This window comes from Hermetia illucens, chromosome 2, assembly GCF_905115235.1.
Source record: "Hermetia illucens chromosome 2, iHerIll2.2.curated.20191125, whole genome shotgun sequence".
Taxonomy (NCBI): domain Eukaryota; kingdom Metazoa; phylum Arthropoda; class Insecta; order Diptera; family Stratiomyidae; genus Hermetia; species Hermetia illucens.
In genome coordinates, this window is record NC_051850.1 from 182431062 (window position 1) to 182446248 (window position 15187).

Here is a 15187-nt window from a genome sequence, read left to right on the forward strand (position 1 = left end):
GGACCCTGTGTGGAGTTGCCAAATCTCCCATCAGGCGTGTCCCTTCGTGCGGATAAGGGAATATCCCGGCTGTCGATATCCAATGACCGCAGTGCCTCAGTAGTGGGAACCTTGGCTACTGTGGCATCTAATGTTACAAGCGTACGGGAGGAACTTGAACTGCCTCCAGTGATGGACCCGTTAAGAAGGAGCTCGATTTTTCGCGGATCCCCTCCCACACGGGCACAAGCCCCCATGATCGCTACCCCCAGTGGGAAGCGTATAGCAGGAGTCTTCGATGAGGAAGAATCACTGACGCCGATTCACCCGAGCGAGTTTTGGGCAATGATCAGTCTGGAGCTGCCTTTACTGCCCTCGGTAAGAAGATCATGGAGCTGTGTGAGTTTATAAAGGAGCGCAGGAACATTCACCAAAATATAAGGGCCATGATAAGAGGCATCCGTTTGACGTACGGCAAGGCCCAGGATGAACGAGTAGGGAAGTCGCCGATTGGAAAAGTGAACCAGGCAATTCAAGTAACGCCGATTCAAAACACAAAGGGGGAGAAACCGGGGAAGAGGCTGCGCGAGAAGCTGAATGACTCAACAGGCCAGCAAACCCCGACAAGAAAAAAATGACTCAACTCCGAAAAAGGCGGAGTTCATGAAAAGTACGTTTGAAGCTGCCAGTGAAAATACTGCAGTGGCTACCTTGAGAAAAGGGATCGAACCTTCAAAGGCGGATGCGGAAGCTTGGAGGAAGGTAGAACCGCGGAAAAGAAATTATCGGAGGAAGATTAGACCGGAGGTGATTTTCATTTCAAAACGGGGAGAAGGGTCATACGCCGACATTCTCAGGAAAGTGAAGGCAGACCCCGAACTCACCAATCTGGGAGACAACGTCAGCCGGATTAGACGGTCCCAGAAGGAAGATCTTATGTTGGAACTTAAGAAATCCAAGGATGTAACCGCGGACAAGTTCTTAAGCCAAATCGGGAAGACTTTAGGGCAGGAAGCCGACATAAGAGCTAGCAGGTCGGGGATCACTATAATCTGCAAAGATATAGATGAAATCGCGACGAAGGAGGAGGTTCGCGAAGCGTTGGAGAAACAGTTCGATCTTGCCGGACTACAAGAGTCAGTGGTGAAAACGCTAAGAAAAGCCTATGGGGGAACACAAACCGCCATCATCAGCCTACCAGTGGAGAACGCACTCAAACTGTTAGCAGTAGGCTTGGTTATGTGTCGCCTTAGGGAACAGGTGGCGTTAAAACGGTGCTTTAGATGCCTTGGCTTTGGTCACATTGCGAAGGCATGCACTAACCCAAATAACAGGTCAAAGCAATGCAGGAGATGCGGAGTGGAAGGCCATATCAGCAAGGACTGCGGAGCTGACCCAAATTGTCTACTGTGCAAAGGAAAGGAGGGTGCGGACCATCGGCACAGTGCGGGCAGCAGCAGGTACCTGGAATACAGGAGAGCCCTTAGCACAAATCGCAGATGAGGTTGATACAAATCAACCTCAACCACTGCGAGGCGGCGCAGGATCTACTCGCGCAAACCATCCGCGAGAAACACATCGATGTGGCCATACCAAGTGAACCATACCGAAATCGCGGTGGTAGCGTTTGGGTCAAAGACCAAACGGGCCAAGCAGCTCTGTGGAGTTGTGGAGAACAAGCCTTCCAGGAAATAATGGAGCACCCGGACGAGGGCTTCATCAGAGCGAAGGTGAAGGGCATCCACATCTACAGCTGCTATGCTCCACCCAGCGCTACAATCGTCGAGTATGACCGGATGCTTGCTGCTCTTGTTTTGGATGCAAGAGGACGTTGGCCGATCATAATAGGAGGCGATTTCAATGCGTGGGCTCTTGAATGGGGCAGCCGGATAACTAATGTCAGGGGACGTGTTCTCCTCGAAGCATTCGCGGAACTGGACGTGGTACTGGCGAATGTTGGGTCTTCGTACACTTTCCGGGGAAGGGGCCTGGGGTCTATAGTGGACCTGACATACGTGACCACCAAGCAATCTGCATAGAGATCAAGGGCGGATCGAGCTCGAAAAAGAGTTGTCGCAGAATGCCGGGTGGTATGCTTGGCTGGACAGTGAAAGCTTTCGAAGGGGACACGTTTTCCGCCGTGCTCAAATCCGACATATCCCTGAATGGTACGGCTGGAGAGAAAGCCACTCAGATCACTCGATGGGCGACGGAAGCATGCGATGCTACTATGCCCAGAAGGCGATTGCTCTCCAGTAGGCAACGCAACTACTGGTGAAACAACGAAATCGCAAGTCTGCGAGCCACATGTTTTCGGGCAAGGAGGCTTTGCCAGAGACTCAGGGGAAAACCCGGTGGCGACGGTCGAGAGGAGGCACACAAGCAATTGCGTTGCCGCCTAAAAGAAGCCATTCGGAGGAGCAAAAAGAACTGCTTCAAACAGCTGTGCGACCATGCCGACATAAACCCTTGAGGCGAGGCTTACAGAGTGGTGTTGAAAAGGCTGCGGAAATCACCCCAGGTAATCTGTCCACGCCTCCTGAAACAGATTGTTACCACTCTGTTCCCTCACTACGAAAATAGGGGAAGGCAAATTTTTGTCCAGCTAAATGACGGTATAATACCGCCTGTAACTGTGGAGGAGCTGCGGGAAATATGTGGTAGGTTCGGTGACAACAAGGCCCCAGGTTTGGATGGCATCCCCAACCGAGCTTTGAAACTGGCAGTGAAGACTAGGCCCGAACTTTTCGCCAACACCTTCGAGGCGTGCCTAAAAGAAGGAACATCCCCTGCCCAGTGGAAAAAGCAAAAGTTGGTGTTGCTTCCGAAGCCTGGCAAGCCACCTGGAAACCCAACGTCATATCGTCCTATCTGCCTGTTGGATACAATGGGGAAGATGATGGAGAGAGTCATCTACTACAGACTCCTGCACATCGTCGAAGCCAGCAATGGTTTGTCGGAACGCCAGTTTGGTTTCCGACGCGCCCACTCTACGGTGGAGGCAATTGGCATGGTGGTAAACCTGGCAAAAGGTGCACTGATTTCTGGCGGCTGCTGTGCCGTGGTGACGTTGGATGTCAAAAACGCATTCAACTCAGCCAACTGGAATAGAATTAAACGGGCGTTGGCTGACATAAGTGTCCCCGGATACTTAGCGAATTTGGTGGAAAACTACCTCTCAGAGAGGACTCTCTGGTACGGGACGGATGAGGGCCCCAAAGAGTACATTGTCACAGCCGGGGTATCACAGGGATCGGTACTTGGTCCCCTGTTGTAGAATATCATGGGTGCTTGCTCTTCCCGTCCCAGAGGGGACTACGATTGTCGGTTTTGCTGATGACCTAGCTGTGGTTGTTGCAGCAAAATACCCAGAAGATGTGGAAGTTTACGCAACGGAAACAGTGAGAGCGGTAAAGTCCTGGCTAGAAAAGCCCGGGTTGACCTTGGCGGACGCGAAAACGGAAGTGGTCTTAATAACGAAACGCAGGAAAAATAACACTGTAAAAGTGGAGGTCGGTGGACATACGGTCGTATCAAAGCCGGCTATCAAATACCTGGGGGTAATAATTGATACCAAATTGAGTTTTAGGGAACACCTAGAGTATGCATGCCAAAAGGCAGTCAGTGCCACCACGGCACTTGCAAAAATGTTGCCAACTATTGGTGGACCGAAACATTGCCGGAGGTTGGTACTAGCCGGAGTGGTGCGCTCCATCCTGCTCTACTCGTCGCCTGTGTGGGCAGAGGCGCTTGCAAACTCTCAGAGACGGAAGCAGGTGAACTCGGTTTACCGGCGGATGGCTTTGAGGGTTTGCAGTGCTTTTAGAACCACATCAGATGAGGCAGTATTGGTGGTGGCAGGCATGATCCCGGTTGACATTCTGGCCAAAGAAATGAGTGTCCTGTACAATGCAAGACATATGGAGAGGCATGCACAGCGTAAAAATGCGGCAAGGTCAGAGTCGCTTGATCTCTGGCAATGCAGATGGGACGAGTCTACGAAAGGTCGGTGGACGCACAGGCTCATTCCCAACATTAGGGTGTGGCTTGAGCGAAAACATGGGGAGACCAACTAGCACATTACCCAGTTCCTCACGGGACACGGTGGTTGCAACAGGCAGTATCTGCACCACTTTGGGTTGGATGATTCTCCGAACTGTCCCAGATGCGATGGCGTACCGGAGGATCCAGAGCATGTGATGTTTCACTGCCCACGATTTGCGATGGAGAGAAGGAGCTTAAACCAGGTGCTGGGCAGGAGCGGGACCCCGGAGAGCTTGGTTACTAAGATGCTTGAGTCCGAGGAGAAGTGGCTTGTGGTTGGTTCCACAATCATCCAAATGCAGGAGGAGTTGCTGAAGGAACAAAGAAGGAGGAAAGCCGCAAATAGGAGAAGGATAAGTGCCTAAGAGCAAACCTACCCCGCGAAGTAATACCTCAATGGTGGTCCCGCGGGGCTGGGGCTGGAGAGACCGGGAGTGGTTTTTAGTGGGTGTGAATCCCACACGCGCCCGCTGTAGTTCCGGCGTTCGGGCGGCGGAGCTGCGGCGGACGTGTCTTTCTAAGATTTTCCACCTCCGTGTTCGCACAAAAAAAAAATGTTCCTAAGGACACTTTTTCCCAATTTTCGTTGTGCTTAGAATCCTGTAAGCATTCAGAAGCTCCTTAAGTGAACATTTCGTTCCAGCATATACCTTACCTTGCCTTAGTAACTATCGTTAACTCCCCGTCTTACACCACCTTGTTGTGATGGGGGAGCTTGTGGTAGTTTACTACTACACTAAGAGTGTCCAAAAATACATGAAGATGGAAACAAAGGATTGTAACTCCCCAAGTGCTAAGAAGTCACAGACTTCGAATCCACCCGCGACTCTGAGAAATCAGGTCGTGGCGGAGGCATGGATTTTGGAGGCCTCACCTAACTCAAGTTCCCCCACGGAGAAATCTGTGGAATACAGGCTCTCCACTTCGGTGGAAAACCTACACCCGGTGTCTACGACGCGGTCAGCCAAAAAGGATAGTACAGCATCTCCTCTATTGAGAGCAACTGGAAATCTGACTGCAGCCAGTCGGTCGGTGATACTGTTACCTAACTCTTCCAAAATACGGGGAAGGAAGGCTCGGCAGAAGGAAACTTCAGCCGCAAAGGAGAAAGGACTACATACTTGCTTGTCAGAACCTTCTCCTCCGCCTGTACCCGGAAAAACAGAAAACAGGGAAGCTGGTAATATGGACGCAACTGGTCTAACGCCGGTATGTCAAAATAGATCCATGCAGCCCGGACTCCGTGAATCTAGGAGGGCTTCTAGCCGACGACAATGGAAGGCACTGCCAAAGAAGGCGAAGTTTCTTGCGAATGAGGACATGGACGTTGCTACACCACTAAGTGTGGCGATATCCAGAGAAATCGGACGCAAGAAAGCGGAACTGTCGGTGGAAGGTGAGGACAAGCTGGTAACCCCGGTGAGATTCACACTGAACGCAGCAGACTTTTCAGTTAGCGGCGGCTTTCGTATTAGACTACACTTCTGGCTACAAACATAAGAGTTAGTCAAATCAACCTGCAGCATGCCAAAGCTTCTTCCTATCTACTGGCGGCAAAGTTGGCTTCAAGAGCCATGGGTTCGTTTTAACAGAATCTGTGGCATTGGATCAGTCAAGGGCACCAGGATCTTCTTCGATTAACTCCAGAGTCTAGTCTATACAGACTCTCTTCGAAGTACACCACCCGGGAGATCAGGTCTCAGAAGTAGGAAGAAGAGATTTGGCGGTTTTTGCAAACCCTTCGACACGAAGGTGTTGCAAGGGGAATTGGGACACTGCGAGAGCGTTTGTTACCAATGAAAAACCGAGAGCTGCTATACTATCATTTGAACACCTCAAAGCACCTGGTATGGATGGCATCTACTCAGCGATGCTAAAGGAGGGTATAGAGCACACGAGCGGTTGAAGGGCAGGCGCACCGCAATCTGTAGCGATAGTCAAGCTGCATTGAGGGCGTTGAGTAGTACTTTGATCACTTCAAAAATCGTTCAGGAATGTAGAAACCGATTGAATTCTGTTTCCAGATTCAATGGTGGATTTACTCTGGGTACCTGGTCATTGTGGAGTAGAGAGAAATGAAATTTCGGATGCGTTAGCAAAAGAGGTTTCAACTTTCCCCATGCCCGAACCGGAACCAGTCGGTAGCATTGGCTAATGCTGCTTTCAAAAACTGGGAACAAGCTTCCTATAATGACAGGTGGCGAAGCCTTAATGCTGCTAGAGAGACCAAACTCTTCCTGTCAGAACCAAACAAACATACTACAAAGTTTATCCTGTCGAAAAGCAGGAGGACTTGCAGAAGTATTGTGGGCATTCTGACTGGCCATAATTCACTAGCTGATGTTCAGAATACGAATTATCCAAGATGATACGTGCCCATCCTGTAATGAGGAAGCGGAATCTACGGAACATTTTCTATGTGAGTGCCCCGCTTACGGACGCATCAGACATCAGATTTTTGGTGCTGAAATCCTGCGATACATAAATGGGGGGGATATTCCGTTAGACGGGGGAATCGAGTACAATGGACCACTAAGGTCTGAGTGCTCAGAAGCTCCCGTTTAAGGATATGCATTTTCTTCTGTGACCGCTCAATACGGATGCTCCAAACCGTAAAAGCTAATTAACATGGATGGTTTTAATGTCCGAGAACTATGATGAGATCAGGGGCCGATTATGGCCAGCAAATACAAGCAGTTCGCCTGAAATACCTTCTTGTGTTTCCTAAGTTCAAACAGAAAGATACATTCATATATTGTATCTATGTATATAAAAGATACAAAAACAATACTGTGTAATTTAATACTATTACCTGCATAGGTACTATAATTAGCTGAACAGTCCTCTGCTGTTCACCTAAGCCAATCTAGACGACCAGGTGACCAATAATTCATTAGAAGATCAACAAAAAAAAAACTGTCACCAACAGTTATTTACGATTATGGTCATTCAATCTATAGCGGGTCATCTAAACCGTATCAATTATTGTTCATCATTCGATCAGAGTTAATCAATGATCCCGTCTTGGAACCGTCTTGAAAGACATCGTACGGGCACTGAATATTGTGTTGGCAAGTTGCCGTGAACATTTGATTGATGACTCTACGCAGAAAGTGGTCTTGCAGACATTTCAAGGCTTCATTCAAGAAACCTGCACGTACTATGTACCTTCGCCTTCACCTTGATCTAAGCACGATTAAGTGGATACCTTGATGGATGGATGGACAGCGTAATAGCTGTCGCATGAACTCGATTGAGCCACCTGGTAGGTGATGAAACATTCAGATGAATTTGTTTTCTGTGAATTCCATGGAGTGCAGGTAATTAGTTGATTATTTGTTGACCAGGATGAGTGAGGTAGCGGCAACAAGTAGAGTGGGATTCTTGGGAGAATTGACTAGTTTGAGTTGAGAGAGGAGCTCGGTGTTTCATGGTCGTTTTGAAATAGCATTTGCATGGTCTGTTTGCTCTATTTCATTAAGTGTTTTGCACTTCCTCCGTCAGAATCCCTCTCAGACTTCCTACCTTCTACCCCCACCCCACCCCCGCTATCTTTTTCGCTACCTCCTTTTTTGCCACGATGTCCACTTATTTGCAATACTCAACATCCTTCCTTTCACGATTATAAGGAGAGTTCGATCTATCAACGTACCTACCCGTGACCGCAAGGGTAGGTAATAAGTTGCTTACCAAGTGGTCTGCTCCGTCATCAAGGACTCTCAGCATCCTCAACAAGAAAAGTGCCTACTTTGTTCAAACCATTTGGAACAACTGCATCCTCAAAGCGAACTGGAGCACTATTGGAAGCTTAATGGAAAGAGGATTCATAGCTCGAAACTTATTCCCGTACTATGAATTTTTATCTCTATAGGTCGGCTCCTTTTCGATTGACAATGGGATATACACTTCCTGCAGGTCTTTTTCTAAAGAGGGATTATACTTTGGTAACAGGTTTCGTTCCAGCCCTTTTTGGTCGTTACCAAGATGGCTTTTTTGCCGCCAATTGGAGCCTTCAAATATTCGGAAGTGTTTCACCTGAGCAGGTCATTGATCGATCATCACTAATTCATTTAATTATACATTTGGCTGTTGTTTACTTCGAAAATGTTCCTCCCAAAGCTAACTTTAAAATCGCCAGCAGCCTTAAATCCTATTTAACGATTACACATTTGTATATATTGAAACCCAGAAATTATCATTAATAATTTCATATTTAAGCAATGCTATGTACATTTACATGCTAGCGCACAACTAGATGCATTTTGTCTAAGCACACTAGTTCATGCTGTATGGAAATATTTACGCACGCATTGTTGTGAAATTGTCAGATGTGCCTTGCATTTTGCCGAATGCATAAGCGAGAGCCTATTATCGTTATTCTGTCAAATTCAATGCGGGCCAATCGGCAATTCAAAACAAATTGGGACACCGGAAACTTGTGTTTTCCTATGTGAGGAATGATAAGTACTTGACAGTTCCCTGTGTCCATAGTTAAAAATTCAATTGCCCTCCACTTTTTAAAAAGCCATTTACACAACGCTCCAGGTATGAGAGGTTTTGTGTATTCCTTTTATAAATATATTTGAATGTACGTTTGTCCCATTAATACATAGCACTTTTACGTGATATTGACATTCAACGTCTTAAATTTGCAAAAAAGCGGCAACTTTGACCTATTATAATTTTGTCAGTGATGGTGCGATTTCCACCACTTGGTAAGATCATGCTAGGATGGTGCTAGGTTGAACTCAAGGGGGGATCTACAGTCCCGCCCGGCGCTCCCCACTTTCCCAAACAAATGACAAAACTAAGACCGCTTCGGAAAGTACTAATCGAGACCTTTCATTTGATACCTCACATGACTATATTTGGTGAAAAGAATGTGCACCTCCCTTTTGCATGTATGCATTCATCCCCCACCCTTAAATTGGATGTAAGATGATGTGATTGCATGCGTGGGCGTTCACAGTTCCCACCTTTCCACCACATTTGGTGTCAATCGTTATAACTGTGTCCGAGAAAAATGCGTGTGACGGACAGACAGACAGAGCAGCTATTGTCAATAGCTATTTACAAGAACGGAAGCTTTGATATGACACTGATGACGAAGCCCACTGTTGTAGAACATCATGTAAAACCATCTCTTCCCCTTTCGGAGGAAGCCAGGGTGGTGGTTTACGCGGACGATATAGCGCTGGTGGTAGTCACAAAGGATCTCGAAGATGCTGAGTTATACTCATGCGAAGCGCGATGTTAAGGGGGTCATCCCGTGTGAAGGCCGTTTTTTTTGGCTTTTTTAGAATTTTTTTCTGAAGAACTGGATAAAGATACAAATACGAGTTTTTCACCATAGATTTATTAATATTTTGAACGTACATAGTAATTTTTCCAGCCTGATCTCGTAGTTAGTTATTGAAATACAGAGCAATTTATATACCCATCTTCAAAAAAAGCGTTTTTCTGCTGCCACGCTAGAGGGCGCAGCGATCATCTTAAAGAAAAAAAAAGTAAACGGTATTTTAACATGCAGACTTGACTACAGTCCGCAAACTAGGATTATTAAAAATGATTAAAAGCTCAATTTTTGGTGCTTTGTTAAAGTTTTTTTGTGAATTTTAGTGTTTTTTCACGACTTCTTCAATGAATTGAAAAAAATACTGAATGGATCGCAATTATCCTAGTTTGCGGACCGTAGAAATATGTTCTGAATAAGTCGTGAAAATGTCAAAGAATTTCGTTAGATAGATTTTGGGCTATGGTGGCAGCCGATTTTCAACATGCAGTAACGAGAAAGCCTCAAAACCTTAGCTGACCATTAATCTGCTATACCTGGTTCATAAACCTTAGGTTCAACAGCATTCATTCATTAATCGTTCTTTTAGAGCAGCAAAAGATTAGCAGGCATACACATATATGTATGTGTAAGGTTGTATCGTATAAAACCGCGCCTCTACCATTACTAACGCAATATTCAACCCTTATTAGGAAAAATTAAAATTACGTGGAGACCTCTGGGCCTCTTCGTCAATATGCGAGGACACAATGAAATACACCTAACAGAAGCAGAGACAAATCTTCCGGTGCGTAGGTGTACACCAAACACGTGGATGTGAATTAAAAGTACTCAAGACTGGAGCGACACCGAACCTGCTTAACAAGGACAAATTCCTATGCAACTCACATAGCATGTTCTACTTCATTCCACTCTTTGCTACTGCCTTCTCCTTCCTCGCCAAAGTAATTAATTTCTAGACGGGGTCCCAACTTTTATCACAACAAATTTTCAACTCAGTCCGAACACATTTTCAATATCAACTCACAAAAAATTGTTTGACTGTCCTTGGTCTGGCGGTGATTAAATGACCACTTGGACCTTCAGAACTTGTACCGTCCGAAACTAACACAGGTGATTAAAAAATGTCTACTCCTGCGCGCAATAAAGCAATCACAGACTGCGATAACGCCATGTGAATAGTTCAACGGGAACAATTTAACAACACAACATATTAATGTCGCCCTATTGCCTGCACCGATACGCTATGCAAAAGTGCATGTAATTGTACGCTAGCTTGCAAGGCATATAGGATTGCAACGCTGGTCACAAGGAAAAAAAGTCAATGATCATTTTAGTTTTCAAATAGACAAATGTGAGAAACTGAAACAACGCCAAACAGGAGTTGCCAGATATATTCAACTCGAAGACATAATTTCATGATCAAGATGAAGGAGGCGAACTCTCCAAGAAAGTAAAAACCACAGCTGGTGGTTTAGAGAGGTTGTGATATAGAGGGAAGTGAAATTTACTGGCTAACAAGGTATGGTATAGTTCCCATGACATAGACCACAGAATATGATTAGCCAGAACAGATATCACTTTAGCTTTCTATCACAAAGGGGAGTGTCAGATATGCGTTCAACAATACCAGGATATTTTATTTTGAAGGTCGTATTGCATCTTCGTTATAATATGTTGGAATAGCACCGGAAAGGACACGTGAATTTTTGTCCAATGACACGTGAGGGATCCACTGGCTAAAACGCCAACCCCCCATATTCGCGAGCCGGGCAAATAAGTAGCATCACTTTCGCAGTGTGAATATTCGGTAAATCTGACGACATAGAAACATGACTGGACAGTCCCCATGACTTTCTTCTCTTTTCGGTGCTGTAATGAACCCATTTTTCGTTACCCGTCACGATACGATGTAGAAACCTCTTCCCCTTTTGGCGTTGGAGAAAGCAGGCGCAGGCGAAAAGACCACGCTCAATACCCCAGGCTTCAAATCATAAGGAACCTTGCTTTTGAATAATTCACAAAACACGGAAAGGCTTGGAAATCGTTGGTGGTTGATTGGTTTTTGGTGACTCTTAATGCTGAAGTAAGCTGTTCTTACGTTTGGTACGATCCCCGTCTCTGAAGCGACGGAACTAATTAAAGGACCTTGTTTCACTTAGAACAACATCTCCGCAAATTTTTTTAAGTTCTCGATGCGCCTGAGTGGGAACTTAGTTGCGTACCTCCTCTGTCCTGTGATCGGAACCAGCATAAAACTTTTTTTTTAAAAGTATCTGGTATTCTTCCAATAAAAAGAGTGATCTATCCACTACGGAGAAGGAGTAAGTTGTTCCTTAAAATTAGTGGGGCTCAGGAAAAAATAGAAATTGGGTTTACTTATTGATGACTTCGACCAATAATGCTGATGCTCTAGTACCAGTTTCAACAATGTAAAAGATATCCTTTCTCTCGTGGATGTTAGATGTTGAACATCAGATTGCAATGTTCCAAATATTTGTCATGCGTTATTAACAATGCAATCAGGACAAATAAATGTTTGTACAAGAAACAGGGTATCACTGCTTTCATACAATCGAGAAATATCGTAATACATTGGAAACTCTCTTAGCGGACACCTCTAATAGGCGGACGCCTCTCTTGGATGGAAAGACGCAGGCTTCCCTTATTGTCCGTGATAAATAGGCATTAAGGGCCAGATGGATTGCTGGAAAAAATATCAACTCTAACAAAAATGTTATCAATTCAAAAGGGAAAATATTAATGCCATGGTTTATGACTGGCTTTGCGAGGTCCGAAGTCAAAACACTCCATTATCGGAACCAATTGTTCAAGAGAAAGCCAGGGAAATAGCTCTAAGCCTTGAAGTTAAATATTTCGCTACATCTAACGGTTGGCTGCAAAGATTTCGCAGTAGGCACAATATAGAATTGTATGTCTGGTCAAGCCTCTGCTGTCAATCCAGAAGTCGTTGAAAAATTTTTAAAAAAACTTCCAGCACTTCCAATTGGTTATAGACCCCAGGACATTTATAATCCTCACGAAACAGCTGTTTTCTTTAGAGCATTACCCAACAAAACGCCTGCTCTCAAATCGGATAAGTGTCAAATGTCAAATTATTTTCTTCCAAGCAACATGACATCAGCTTGTCAGGGGGGTCAGGGTGTTATTTAAAATTTCAAAGTTCACTATCGAAGCATGCATGTTAAACATATCTTGATAAGCATTGACACTTCTTCGGCGAAGATCTTGCAGGTTTTACATTTCACAAAAGTAGCCTGGATTAAAGTGCAGCCAGTAACAATTATAAATTGCTTTAGAAAAGCTGCATTTGATAAAAATGATTCAGAATCAGAAGAATTCAACCCACAGGATGACTTGCCCTTAGCAACGTTGGCTCCTATTTTTCAGTTGGCAGAAACACTTGGAGAGGTCTATTCCGAATTAGCCACTGAGTCCCCATCAACACTCTCAGAGCTTGAGATTGACTGTTTCAGTAGCGAAATGTGCTTAGATGAAGAGGATTCCGGCACTGAACAGCCTGAGGAAGCGAAGAGGTGCTGTCAAATCAATGAATGAAATAAAAATTTTGGTGACCTTCCTGGACTGATTTTTTCGAAAAATTGTATTATTTTTCTTTATGGACGGACACCCCTCCTGAGCGGAAAAAAATTGGTCGACGGTCGGTGTCCGCGCTATCCGGTCTACCAGCTGCGTCGATGAGGATTATAGTTCAGTTGAACGTGGCCATCCCAACGTAACTCTTGCATCTTGATGATCGAGGAAACTTCTGGGTTGTCAAATATTTCGTGCCGCGTAGGTTGTAATATTGTACTTGATTTACTGTGGATTTCGGCATCGATCTAGTTCGAGGTTCTTCATTTTATGACCGAAAATTGTGTTCAGTTTTTGTATATGATGAGCTGAAACCCTGTCGCCCCAAAACTCCCAGCCTTAAGGACCATTCCTTTAATAGTTTTCGTTTTGATTCGCGGAAAACTCGTCTTGCATTCTTATTAATTTGTAGCACTTGCGAGCTTCTAGGGAAGACCACATAAAGGCTGAAAATAGGGCTTCGTAGCGAAGCTGTAGGCCATTCCACTAATTACTCCTCCACTGGGTGATAGTCCAATTTGAATGGGCTATGCAAGGGAGCACGATTAACGTGTAGGGGGATCCTCAGATATGCTAATAATGCCAATAGGTCAAAAAAACATTATAAAGTTGAACATGAGTTCGCTATGAAGCTCGCAGAATTTTTGAAAAGCGTAGCCTTTGTGTTGACAGTCTTGTTCCCAAGATAAGCCACTAGAAATGTGGAGTTGATTCCGCAGGCGTATCTAAGTGAGATATTGTCTTCTTTTGGGAATACCTCAAGACTGTACCACTATAATTGCATGTATCTGCAGAGCTGCACTGAGTGGATAAAATCGAGCTGGTTTATTGAGAGCAATCTAATTTTAAAAGCCAGATCATTCAGTCCCTAGCTTCCAGAACCATTTAGTGAATTAGAGGCATTGGGCATACACGGTAATACCATAACTTACGCAAAAAAATTATCATACGCCGATACCATTCCCTTAAGTCTGTTGAAGGATCATCTATTACTTTGGGATGAGTATCAATTGCTAACAACACATGGAGCGTTGGTAATCTGATGTTTTCTTGGACATTGTAGACAGGATTCGAAAGACTAGATCAGCCAAGTTTTGGACGAAGTAGTATAGAACTAGTAGCAACTGAGCTTTGCTTTACTTCCTGAGTTCATCGCAATCAATTGACTATCCAACGCACTGAACCCCGTACCTTTGAGACTGAAGACAGTGATATATGGGTTGTTTAAGGCTCGCTTACTGCTCCACTAGGAGAAGCCCCATTCTTTCGTACATCCGGCATTGCAGTATATGGTAATTTGTAACCATTAACTCCTCCCTGATAACTCCTAACACCTGATCACAACTAAATCATCAGAACAGGAAACGAGGCTCATAATTTTCCCCATTACAAGACCAACAACTATATAAATCTTATTAACACAATTTAAAACTCCCAACATTCCCTGAAACTTCGTTCAATGACTTTATGGTTTACACCCGACAGAGTACTCCGCCCCGAAGTTTCAAGTATTTCCTGAAAACTCCTAAAACCGAATTTAGCACACGCATAAAAATTACGACCGCAACCACCAGCGTTTTCTCATCTCCCAGGTACACAGTATTATCTTGGTGTTTGCTTCCATATATCTTAGTAGCACCTTCAGTACCACCTTGTGAGAATGCAGTCAGTGCATTGTTGCAAAAATATCTAGCACGAGCGCACTTGGTGCAATCACGCATTGTTTCAGGGCCTCCTCATCCTAAAGTGAGAATGAAGTGCAGTTGGTTTGAGCAGAAATGGAGATATCGCCATGTGGACAGGCGCATCCTGAAAAAAATCTTGTATCTAAAGTTAATGATAAAAGATTGTGAGGATCGGAATGTAAAGATTTTTTTACGACTCTGAAGTTCAATAAACTTCCGATTCTCTTTCCCTCTGCATTCAATACAAGGTTATGATTCCCTGAACTATGTAGTCTGCGGATAAAAATAAGAAGCTGCATCCCTGGAGTCGCTCAGGTCGGTGCCAGCTATAAAGCTACGCAGAGAAGTTGAAAGTATCTTGCCGTCTAGCCATCGACGTTCTACTGCCATCATCGAATGCCCAGTACCAAGTCATAGCACGCTATCTCCAAGTCCGCTACTAAAGAGGAATTATTTCCCAGTCTTCACCTTTTAAGACTCATGACCGTTAAACACAAATAAAACCACCACTGCAAGCCTAGCCAAGCTGGAACATTGTCCATGCCAGAGACAAAGCAGAAGACAACGCAAG

The 15187-nt window shown here is 44.9% G+C and overlaps 1 protein-coding gene across 1 annotated transcript in view; it reads right to left on the reverse strand.

The window, feature by feature from the left end:
• Positions 1 to 15187, reverse strand: part of LOC119649480 (titin) — a 189421-nt gene that overhangs the window by 94905 nt on the left and 79329 nt on the right. The gene's annotated exons all lie outside the window — the stretch shown is intronic.